This window comes from Eptatretus burgeri, chromosome 8, assembly GCF_056783735.1.
Source record: "Eptatretus burgeri isolate ZD-2024b chromosome 8, Ebu_testis_v1, whole genome shotgun sequence".
NCBI lineage: Eukaryota > Metazoa > Chordata > Myxini > Myxiniformes > Myxinidae > Eptatretus > Eptatretus burgeri.
Window position 1 is genome coordinate 92,342,256 of NC_140968.1, and position 11,258 is coordinate 92,353,513.

The following is an 11,258-nucleotide window of genomic DNA, read 5'->3' on the forward strand; positions in this document are numbered from 1 at the left end:
ATGATCCAGTGAATCCGTGACTCCCCAGCCCCGACCCAGACATCTATTGGCCTCTGGCTCACAACCAGCAGATAAGAATATCACTGCCAAATAAAGTAAATCTCTCCTTGACCTCAACATCACCACCACAAACAGGTACAGATAAGATTGCAGCATTTGAGATGTCATTGAAAGCTTGGATCTTAGTTTTGACCAAGGAAACCCATAATCCCACTGGTTCCAACTCCTCATTCAGCACTTCAAGGGCCCCCAAAAGGACATCCAGAGTCTCCGCAAAGTTGACTGCATCATCTGCAAAATCAAAGTCAGAGATATTGACGTTTCCAAATGATGCACCACAGCTTGATCTCTCCAACATCCTCCCCAGAATTCAGTCCACACATGCGCTGAAAAGTGTACGGGCCAGTACACACCCATGACAAACTCCAGTAACAACTGGAAATAAGTAGAAGATGGTATCACCACATCTCACAGCCATCTCGGGACCAGAGTATAGTTCAAACATCAGATTGATCAGTTTTGGTTGCATCCCACAAAAACCAAGAACCTTCCAGAGGGCATTCAAATTCACTGAATCAAAGGCTTTGCAGAGATCAGCATAGGCTACAAGCAGCCCCTGCCAAAACTCTCGTCTGTGTTCGGCGAGGACCCGAAGGGCAAGGATACGGTCAATTGTTGACCTCTGGTGTAAAGCCTGACTGCACTGGATGTTGGTGCTCAAGCAGATGGTTGCGAACCTTATCAATAATTATCCAAACAAAGACCTTTCCCGGCATTGAGAGGAGCATTTCCCCTCGGTAGTTATTGCAATCCTGGCAATCACCCTTCCCTTTCCAGAGAGGGACAACAAGGCCCCTCTTCCAGTAAGTTTGGATGATGCCTGTGTTCCAGGCAGAGCACACAACTGCATTCAATGACACGAGTACAGCATTTCCACCAGCCTTGAAAAGATCAGCATGGATGCCACATATCCCGGGAGCTTTACCCCATTTCAACCAGGTTCACCACAGCCTGTTTTTCCACAAATAAAGGTGGATCACAGTTGATTGGAGGGTCAACAATAGGGAGAGTAACACCTCTGACATCCAACTCAACAGCTGGTGGATCAGCCTGGTACAGCGGCTCAAAGTAAATGGCACAGCAGGCCTTCACTTCGGCCTCCTCTGTCAAGAGCCTACCACCCTCGACTCTAACTGCAGTACACCGAGGGATGGGCTTGGAGAAACACAATATCTGAATTCTCCTGAAAGCAGGACGAGAATCACTTGACCAATGGTGATCCTCTACCCCCAAACAGATTCCTCACACATCGGCCTCCTTGACGACCATCAATGCATGTGCAGTTTTACGCCTCAGCTCCCTGAACAGCTCAGATCTGCCATTCAGCCTGGTCCTTCGACTCTGGTCAATGGTATCCAGTGTCCCTTGAGAGACAAGATTCTTCTTCGCCCTCCAGTAAGGTCCAACAAGTACACTGGCAACATCAAGGATGGTGGTCTTGAAGGCGCTCCACAACTCTTCAGGAGTCCCCAAAGCACCCAGACCTGCCAAATCTCCACTCAGCTTGTTCACAAACTCCTCAGCTACCTTCTCATCCTTGAGCTTGTCAACATCCCCGCAGAGGGCAGCTGCACCGGAGGTACTCTCACAGAGTGGGTTTTAAATTTCTTTGCGTTTTTCTTGTATTTTGTGGAGTGAAGCATTTTCTGGTGGCTGGAGTGCAAATCCTGCCACCAACCTCCTAAACAAAAGTAACGTAACTGCAGAAGGACATCCACAGACACAGTTGGGCACCAGATATGATGCCCGTTGGCTCAAAAGGAGCTCCTCCGGAGGGGATATTGAGCATTGGAAACTATGCCCGTTCAAAAAACAAATCTTCTCGCTCTCATAGAGAGCATATATTACTCGTTCTCCAACTGGAGTTACTCGGCTTCATGTTGTTTGTTAGTACAAGTGCAACCTATACATTGCATATCACCGTATTTATTAAATATACCTGGTCTCGGAGTGAATTTGGGCAGTTGTGATCATTCTTGCAATTTGGCAGATCTGTTAAGAGACTAACTGGTTACGTGTGATAAAAAAATATTTGGATTATGTGTGCTCTGTGAAAAATCGTACCTTGCTCCTCACCAGCTATGCTTGGCCATTAATTAAAGATCAGGTGTACGGCACTGAATCAGCACAACACATCGGCTGACTCATTGGTCCTACCAGCACAGTATTGTGGCAGTGGACACACGATCTGGATCGGGACCATCGAATCAGTTGGCCGTTGTTGATGCAGCCCACAAGACAACCCGTGCCTGTAGCAATACCATCTGCACACCACCTAAAATTGTCTGCATTCACTAAACACACCAGCCCATCCTTTATCCTTGTACTTAGCTTCCAACATGCTGCAGCTTGCCAGCTTTCCATACTATTCTGAAGCACCACCTTCATTTTCTCCTCCAATGATAGTGACAATGCTTCAAATATAATTCGCCTTGTTGAGCTCGACCAAATAGCAATGTCTGATCACAATCATGTCATGCAGATCTGTCCAAATGCCACTATTGATCTGCCACCACTTCGCAATCAGACTCCGACCAACCCCAGCCTGATCTGCACAAACTTCACCACACCATTTCCCTCTCCTCTCTCTACTTTCTTTCCCTTGTATTCCATCACATTGTTCTGTGCCGTCTCCACAACCACTGCCAGCACCTGATAATGGTGCCACCTCCATCTCCCTGTTGCCAACGCTTCTGTACATGCAACAGAAGGGATATACAAGGTACTTGGATACAGTCGGAGGCCACTTGGCCCATCAAGCCTGCATGTAATCTAAACCACATCAATTCAATCTATCAGTTTATCAAGTTAAATTCACTGGGGGTGGGTGGGCATGTGGAGGTAGACAAGTGGAGATGAGAGCAGCAGGGCAAACAATGGCATCACCAGGGTGATTTACACATCCACAAATATAAAATATCAAAAATATTATTATTCCAAACAATAAAAATACTTCTTGTATCCATTTTTATTATATATTTTTTATATTTTTATTTTGTGTGTCGGGGTGTTTTTTTGGCCAGGGTGAACACGATTATCGGGTGAGGAATTAAAAAAAAAAATCACAGAGCATATTCACCTTTTGATGAGACCCACTCACAGACATCACAATCATCATACAGTTATACATAAGCCCATCAATACATCAACTACCCACCATTCCTGCCAATATCCAATGGACCCCTCAATCTTCAATGCTTCTAGGTACCTATCCATCTCAAATTTAAACTTATATCCTGTTTCTGCTGCAACTACCTTGACAGAGAGACCATTCCATGCATTTACAACTGAAAATCTCCACCCTTCATTATCTTAAACCTCTATCTCCTCGTAATTGTCTCTTTTCTAATGTGAAAAGTCTCGTCTCTTCAGCAGCTCCTCACAGCTTCGTCAAGCAAGCCTCAGAATCAGTCTACTCATCCTACGCTGAACCCCATCAATGGCAGCTATGTCCTAATTCTTCAGATGTGGTGACCAAAACTGTACACAACATACCAGACGATGCCGAACTAAATTCCTGTGCAGTGTTAACACTACCTCTTTTGATGTGTAATATACTCGCTGCCATGAAAAACCAACACGTGATTGTTGTTGATTGAATTTATTTATCTGACATCATGGGACACAGACGAGGTGTTAACCTCAAACAAAGATAAATGCTGAATAATTACATGTCCGTTTTATTGTGATCTAATCGATTAATGCTGCGTTGTGGCAAATACTTTCACAGATGGATCGAAAATGGAAGTAACCATCTCAATATCGGGTATGTCTTCCTCTGGCAGCAATCGTTGCATCAAGGCCATGGGAGTGTGTTTTCAGTACTCTGGGCAGTTTGAAACCGATTGCATAGATGGGTTTTGCGAATGTATCGGTCCTGAATGGGAGTCGTTATCCCAGTACGCCCACTCCTTGACATCTCTCTTGTTGATCCAGTAGCTTGAAAACATCTTTTGAGGTCATAAGCAATTCCTCTCCTCATGTGAAAGAGACTCGAGCTATGGCAAATGCAAGATCCTGCTTGAAGATGTCTCATGATTTGATTCCTCTCATTTTCTGACAGACTTGGTATTGTAATAGATTGTTTAAAATAAAATTAAATCATTATATATTTTGGATAATCCACACACAGGTGTGTCTCAGAATGAGACAGGAATGTTTCAAGGAATGTTTCAGAATGAGACAAGGAAGGAATGTTTCAAATGTTCTCAGAATGCCTCGTGTCACATCTAAAAACCAAAGGGTGTATGTGTTGCACATGCTGAACGATAATACACGAGGCAAATACGTTAAGTGGAAACGTGCAATCATGTGTTCTGCACATCCCTCGTGCCATCAAGGCCCTTGGCATGAATCCTGGAAAAGTCCTTCAACAATTCCATGACCAATTCTAAATGCTCAGTGTTTTATGGTGCAGTGTTTAATTCTGATGTACCATACTCTTCACAGAGAGTTGGTACTGCCGAAGCAGTTTCTTGGCAAGTATTTTCCTGAATGGTTTGCCATTGCCTTCCCAGCATTGTTTGTCTGTGCTCTATCCTTTTAAATGTTGAACATCAAGCAACTGATCAGGCCGGATTATATCTGACTTGCTACAGATACCATGTAAACCTGTGCTAACCTGTTTCATCGTCAGGTTGGCGGCAACTAAACCATCTCCCCCACCAGGTTTCTTGGTGAGAAGGGTGGATGATATATATATAAATCCAGCAGGATTAAAAACAAAACCTGTCAAAGGGTGGAGGAGCTCCTTGTGAACCAACATGGCCATCCATATCTTGTGCCCAACTGTGGCTGTGGATGTCCTCCTGCAGTTGAGTTACTTTTTTTTCGGAGGTTGGTGGCAGGATTTGCACTCCGGCTACCATAAAACCCTTCACTCCACAGAACACAAGAAAAACACAAAGAAAATTGAAAACCCATTCCATGAAAGTAACTCCTGTGCAACTTCCCTCTGCAGAGCAGCTCACCGGATGATGGAATTGTGGCAAAGCTTTCGGGACCCCCACATTTTGATGATAGGAAAAAACCACGGGGTAACCTTCCTGGGTCAAATTGCGGTAGTGTGTGTTGGAGTGGTGCTGAGGTGTCGTGTACCAGACGGTGATCTACTTGCGGCAACCTGATGTGGTCCCTTTGGGTGGGTGCCTGGAATGTCTTAGCCCGAAGAGATAGTGATCACCTGTCTCTGTTATCATCGGAGCTCAAGTGTTTGAACATCAGTGTTGTATCACTCTCTGAGGTTCGGAGACCACATAGTGGTGAGATCATGGTGGGTGGTTACACCTCCTATTGGTTTGGTCGCTCTGATGGTTACCATGCCCAAGGAGTTGCTGTATCTGTGTCCAATAAGCTGACTCCAATGTTAATTGAGGTAACACTGGTCAACAAGCGTATTATGAGACTAAGGATTAATCACTCCTTTGGTGGCGTTTCCCTGATCTCTGTATATGTTCCGACTGAGGAGAGTGATCTCACCGTCAAGGATGCATTCTATGCCACGCTTGAGTCTGTGGTTGATCAGTGCCTGAGGCAAGACAATTTTACAATCTGAGGGGATTTAAATGCATTGACTGGAACTGATAGAGATGGTTATGAAACACGTGTTGGTCCTCATGGGTCTGGAACTGTAAACCAGATTAGCACTAAGTTTCTTGACTTTGCAAGAAGTCATAGATGTAGCGTAGCTGGTTCATGGTTTCAACACAAACAGGCTCATCGCTGGGCTTTGTATTCCAACGTTGGAGTTGTGGCAAAGGACATTGACCATGTGTTCATTGGTGGTCGCTGGAGGATGATCCAGGACTGCAGGGTCTACCTGAGTGCTCAGTTCCTCAATACCGCCCACATGCTTGTGGTAGCAACTCTGAAGTTGCAGCTTAAATCTTGGAGAATGGTACCATCTCAGCCTAGGCTGGATGTTGGCAAGCTCAAGGATGAGAGGTTAGCTGAGGAGTTTTTGAACAGGCTGCGTGAAGAATTGGGGGGTCTGGGTGCTTTGGGGAATCCTGAGGAGTTGTGGAGTGCCTTCAAGACCACTATCCTTGACATTGGCGGTGGATGTCCTGGAACTCACCGTAGGGTGAAGAAGAATTTTGTCTCTCAAGGGACACTGGATATCATTGACCAGAGTTGCAAGGCCAGGCTTAATGGCAGAACTGAGATGTTCAGGGAGTTGAGGCATAAAACTGCACGTGCAATGAGGGTGGACAAGGAGGCAGCCCTCAGTACGAGGAATCTGTGAGGGGTACAGCATGACATGGGGTCAAGTGATTCTCATCCTGCTGACAGGGGAATTCATGCATTGCATTTCTCCAAGCCTGTCCCTCGATGTACTGCAGTTAGAGTGGAGGGTGTTGGGCTCCTGACAGATGAGGCTGAAGTGAAGGCCCACCTGGCTGGTCACTTTGAGCGGCGATAACAGACTGATCCACCTGCTGTTGAGTTTGATGTCAGGGGTGTTACTATCCCTATTTTGCATACATTGTATACATTTCTCTTAGGGATTTTGTATACATTTGTATACATTTTGTATACATTGTCGAGGCTCATATGAGAGCTAACACACAGAACAAACAACAAGGGAAGCAGGAGAGAAGAGGGGTAGGAGAGTGAAGTACAAAACGGTGGGGAACAGAGACATTAAGAGATATGTGGAAGGGATGGGGCGGGGAACATGGGGTATACAAGATGGACACTACAGGGACCTTTGGGAAGGAAAACAGGGAATTTGAAGGAGGTGGGTTTGGGGTGCATTAACGGGAGTAGAAAAGATCGTGGTTTTGGATGGGGGGAGATATGAGATGGTGGTGAACAGCTGTTTTGAAGACCTGGAGGGAAGAGTGGGATTGAAGAGCGTGTGGGAGTTTGTTCCAAAGGTGGGGAAAAAGAGGAATGAAAGAGGAAAGGTGAGCAGTGATTCTTGATTTGGTAGTTTTTTACCAGAAAGGGGTTGCTGGCGGATCTTGAGCGCCCTGCGGAAATATGGGGGGGGGGACATGTCTCAGACGGAGCAGGGGGGGTGAGGCCGGAGAGGAGATGGTGGAAGACAGAAAGACCACCGACCTGCCTGTGGTGAGAGAGTGAGCAACCCAAAGCAGCCTCATCTTGGGAGATACCAATGATCATAAATGCCTTGATTTCCACAGCATGAAGCCAAAAAAGGTGGCAGGCAGGCACACCAGCTCAGAGGGGAGAGCAGCACTCCATCAGGCAGATTAAATCTTTATGTGTGGTTAGGAGCTGAGGTGTTCCAAGGAAGGACTTTGCATGACGGAGGATGCCCAGTCGGCGACTGGCTTTGGAGTTCAGCTTGGAAATGTGGTTTTACCAGGAATGATCATGGCATATAGTGACACCCAGAAGCTTGAATGAAAGGACTTCTTCAAGAGGATTTTTGAGAAAGTATATGAGGGCGGGGTTTCAGATGATCCTTTTGCAGAGACATCGTGAGAGTGTGAGATTTGTCTGGATTGAAAGACATGTTCCACGTGTTGGACCAGCTTGTGATTTTATCAAGAACTGCAGAGAGTGAAGAAGCTGCTGCTTGCCGGTCTGAGGGATAACAAATGGTACGGCAGAGGATGGAGTCATCAGCAAAGAGGCAAAGAATATTTTCCAGGGAGTCAGACAGAGTATTGAGTGAAGATGTCCTTGGATACCATATGAAGAGAGTTTGGTGAGCAGGGCAGGGTGCCAGACTGCATCGAAAGCACACGATATGTCTCGGGAGATGGCTTTGATTTAATGTCTGGCATTGAGGAACTCCACCCATTGTTGGGAGAGCAGAAGCAGCATATCCAGGGTAGAGTGACCTGGCCTGAAACCAAATTGATCAGAATTCAAGCCATTGGAGAGGAAGGATTTGATGTCTGAAGCGATGATGGATTCCATAACCTTGCTGATGATTGGGAGAAGGATGATTGGCCTTTAGTTGCACGGATCTGTTTTTGCACCTTTTTATGCAGGGCAGTAATGTTTGCTGATTTCCAAGCAGATGGCAGATGACCTTGAGCAAATGAGAGGGTGAATAGAACATAGAGAGGGTGAGCAAGAGCAGTAGAGCAGGTTGTTAGGACACATGGGCTGATGACATCTGGACCGGTTGCAGAATCTGAGTCAAGGCTTGATGGCAAACTCTCCACTTTGTCAGGAGAAAAGGACACAGAGTCCAGGAACAGCTGGGTGTGACTGGGTAAGGTGGGTACAGAAGGTAATGGGTTTGGGACACAAGATTTAGAAGCAAACACGGAGTTTCGTCATTTAGCCTTTTCACGTACAGTGTCAGCTGTGTGGCCATTTGAGGTATGGGAGGTGATGGAGGGGGAACATACACCAGAAACAAACTGAGCGAGATGCCATCAGGATTTGGAGGAGGGAGACAGGTTTGAAAGTTCAGACTTGAGATGAGAAAGATGTTGTTTTCTGGTTCTCCTTTGGGTAGATACACACTTATTCCGAGCTTTGTGGAAGGAACTGAGATTGCCTTCAGTTGTATTCGCCTTCCATGAGGCGAAGGCAAGTTGTTTCAGGACAAGTGCCTTGCCACAAGCATCAGTGTACCATGGGTGGGAGGAAGGGGAGGACAACTGAAGATGAGATGAGATAAATCTGTGCTTGAGAGAGACCAAGTTTCTTTGAAAGAATTCCCAGGAGGAGTTGATGTCGGAGGAAGTAGGGACGAGAGACCATTCGAAAAGTTTGATGGCTGCTTGAAGTCCCTGCCAGTCTGCCTGAGTGAAATGCCAGACTCGACGGCACTGAGGTTCTTCTCTCATAACAGCCAGAGAGACATAACAGTCATCACTGTTTGGTGAATGGTACAACACACATATGAACATAAGGTGGGAATGGAGGGAAGGCCATAGCCCGAGGTATTCCTGAGTGTGTGGGGGAGAGAGGGCATGGTGAGTGAGGAATAGAGTCTTTTATGAAGAGAGCAACTCCTCCACCAGAACGAGGCTCAAGTCTGTCATACTGAAGGACGGAGTAACCAGGGAGAGATACGAAGGAGTTAGGGACGTCTTGAAGGAGGAAAGTTTCTGTTAAGCAGATTAAGTCTGGTTTATCAGTGGCAACCTGTATGGAAAGATCTGTCAAGTTTGAGCAAAGGCCCAAGAAGTTTGAGGGCCACACTGTAAAGGAAGAGGGAGAGAGGAGGTTTTGGGTGCAGGGGAGGGGAGGATAGGATGAGGGAGGAGGGGGGTGGTAAGGAGAGTTGTTGAAAGAGCATGGAGGATTGCAGAAGAGTTAGGGGAGAGGGCCGGATGAGGAGGAGTAAAGGCTCGGTGGTGATGGGCTGATGTACAGTGGGGAGTAATAAGAGATGGGGCAGAGGGCAGTTGAAGATTGGAGGTGGTGGAGTGATGAGGTGGAAGAGAGAGGGTGGGGGAAGGAAGCACCTTTGTGGATGTGAGGGGAGAAACAATGAGAAGGGGTAGTGAGGGGAAGATTTGAGGGAGAAGTGTGAGAGGGGAGAGTTGATGGGGAGTTTTCAGAATATGAGAGGTAAGCTTGGAGGGGGAAGAGTATAAAGGTTGCTTTGAGAAGGAGGGGAGATGATGAGAGCAGGCACAGCCAGGGTGCAGGATGGTGATGGGAGAGGTGGGGAGAGGGGAAGGATGAGAATTGGTAGAGGTATGGTGAAGAAGGGAGTGGGCAGGGGGAGGTACAAGATTTGAGGGGTTGGGAAGAGGGGGAGGGTGTGTTGAGAGGAAGGAAGGAATCATGTTTGTGGTGAGCAGCATATTGATTGAGAGTGTGAGATATCTGTTAGGTTAGAATGGAGCTCACAGATGTTAGAACGCCACACACTTCAGGACGATAGAGGAGGAGTTAAAACTGAAGCAGAAGACAGTGAAGAGGTGCCAAAAGCGGAGGTCGGATGAGAACAAGATGTGAGTGGTAAGGAGAGGGGATAACAGGTGAGGGGTTAGGAGGTAGTAGGTTTAAGTATATGGGGTGAATTGGCACTGAAATTGGAAAGAAATAAAAAAAGGACTATTGATGGAACACAAACATGCATTGCAAAGAGGGATTTAAAAATTTTTTTTAAGTCAGAGATGTGATTAAAGGCATTACGTGAGGGATACAATAAAGGAGAAAAGAAATGTAACAGTGGGACGTTTTAGACACAGGATGAAGGAAAGGACGAATTGAAAACAGCCTTTTTAAGAAGAAGAAGAAGAAGAAGAAGAAGAAGAAGAAGAAGAAGAAGAAGAAGAGTCGTGAATCATGATACAATACTGAGAACCACACGTATGAAAGAGGAAGGTGTGACATTTTAAAAGACCATTTTTTATATTTTTGATGAAGATTATGTAAGATTCGGAAAAGGAAAGGTTGAAGAAAAATAGTGTAGGTGTTGATGAATTTGGATCGACAAATGCAGAAGGAAGCTGGTAGGAGGACGAAAGTTACAAGTAGAAGAATAGGGGTGGAGAAACGTGGTTATAGGAGGTATAACGTGAGAGGTTAAAAGAACAACAATTTTTTTTTTTAATTAGGTAGGATTAGGGAAAAGGGAAGGTTGAAGAAAAACTCGTGAAGGTGTATAGTGAATGTGGGTCAGCAAGAGTAGTAGATGGTGGATCGGCAGAAAAAGGAGGTAGAAGAGTCAGTAGAGGAAGCGACTTTCTCCCACCCCCTTTAGTGTACCTGTCAGTGAAGTGACTTGTGGTATTTGCGAGTATAAAAGATATAACACTTTGGTGATGTCCTTGTGTCTAACTCATTGTTCTCCACCTCCCCACAACCCCCTCCATCCAGGTGTTGATCAATTGAAAAATTGGCTTAATATTGTGTTGATATATTGCAGGCATGATGGATCAAATGAACTCCTCCTGTATTAAAGTCCTTGCATTTCCCATAAATTCTGGAAGACAAAAATCAGTTGCTGAGCTCAGCATGTTAATTACAACCGTCACTCCAACTGTCACCTTGGAAAGGACCTGAGGAGGTGGGTTTGTACCTGGATGGTCCGTATGTTCTCCATGTGACCCCAAGTGCATTGGAGTTCTTGATTGCGAGCTTGGAAAATGGGAAGCCAAGATATCTCAGAGGTTACATGGTTGTCTCTGAAGTTGTCTAGTCCGAGAGCAATGAATAACAAAGCAAATTTGATGACAAACTTCATCCTGGTACTCATGTCAAATGTTAAAAATTGTTTGGCTTAAATTATGCAGACCATTGTCTAAAGT